Consider the following 1,678-nt stretch of genomic DNA (forward strand, 5'->3'; position numbering starts at 1 on the left):
GTGAGTTGGTGATATTACTACAAAAACATGCAACCTTGCAACCTTTTTCTTGTCTAGGATGTTTGATTATTTGCTGATTTTACAAAAATTAGCCTTTAAGACGGTTTTAGCATTTACATTATCTTTAACACAAGTATTACAGGCTCCTGATTCACATATAAGTCTAACTGCCTGTCCATTAATTGCTAGAACTATTAATTTTGTTGGGAATTAGCCTGAATGTATCACATGTGTGTCAGCTGCTTTTCTGGAGTAACTTCCCCCTACAGCATGTACATCTCTTCACCACTACCCCTCTGTCTGTAGGCTCCGGCACTAATTACAATTTCCTTAACAAATCTCTGCCTAATATATTAACTGGACAGTCTGAGGTATTGTATCCCTCAGAACAGTTTTATCGGCCCCGGTGTCACACAGGAATGTTACTTTTACCCCTTGAATGTTTTAATGCCAGTATGGTTTTTCTGTGTTTAAAAAAGAAAGGAAAATTTGCTGTAGGTCCAGGACCTCCACTGGGTCCACAATTAACTGCAATTTCTTCTGGTGCACATGACTCCTGGCGTCAGTGCTGGTCACAACACTGGTGACAGGGAGGGTCACTCTGTGGGGGTCTGGACATTCTCGAGCAAAGTGGCCCTCCTTATCACAATTGTAGCACCTATTGTGCTTTCTACGTGACCCCTTGTTTTTCCCCTGTGACCACCGGCCCCTCCTTTGAGCCTGATTATGGTCCAAACTACGCTTCATAGCTTTTTCTATGTTTTAGCTTGCACAATCCACTTATTTAATCCCTCTATTTTTTTATTCCCTGTATGTAGCTTGCATGACTAAAATCATTTTCTGGTGGGTTATTAATTTTTTATTTTTTGGTTCCGAACGTAATAATTTTGGAGACCCTGCAGGCGCATTAGGAAGGCTGTCAACTGGATCAATGCTGCAGTCATTGATCCACAGACATACTCCCCCGCTACTGCAGATTCAAGCTGTCTCCCTCTAAACTGTGTTTCATTATCTTTTGGACACACAAAAAACTTAAAAGACCCACAAACATAACTTTAAAGACAGAAACACATAACATTAAAAGACGAACAAACACAACATTAGATCTATTTATTTAAATATTTAATAATAACATATCTACTTTGCGCATGTATTATATCAACAACTCACCATTTGGAGCTAATTTATTTATTTATAAATACTTATTTATTTATCTATGTATATATTTATATATATTTATTTATTCTCGCACTAGTGCTTGTTTTTATCCGGCACATAACATTGCTCCATTGATCTATTCCACACACCATCTATTTCATACTTTTACTTTCACTCCTACAAGTATTTTAAATTACTTGGATCAATCTGACACAAACTTTTCATCCCCTTTATGATCTTCTCTATACTCTTCCCTGAACCCATCCTTTTTTATTCTTTTACCTCCCTGGCTTACTTTAGCTCTATTATTTTATCATTTAGTTCTTATAATTTTATCTTGGAATAGAGGCGTCCCCCCAACCCATTTTTTTTTCAAACTATATATTCAAGTGTTTATTTTTTGTTGGATCCTGCACTTCTACAAACTTCTAATCATAGATTCTAAATAACCCCTACATTTATTTTGACCTTTTCCCATTTTAAAGAATTTAGTCCAGTACAAACACCTAGGGTATTCTAC

The sequence above is a fragment of the Cyprinodon variegatus genome, unplaced genomic scaffold (assembly GCF_000732505.1).
Source record: "Cyprinodon variegatus isolate N-32 unplaced genomic scaffold, C_variegatus-1.0 Scaffold1931, whole genome shotgun sequence".
NCBI lineage: Eukaryota > Metazoa > Chordata > Actinopteri > Cyprinodontiformes > Cyprinodontidae > Cyprinodon > Cyprinodon variegatus.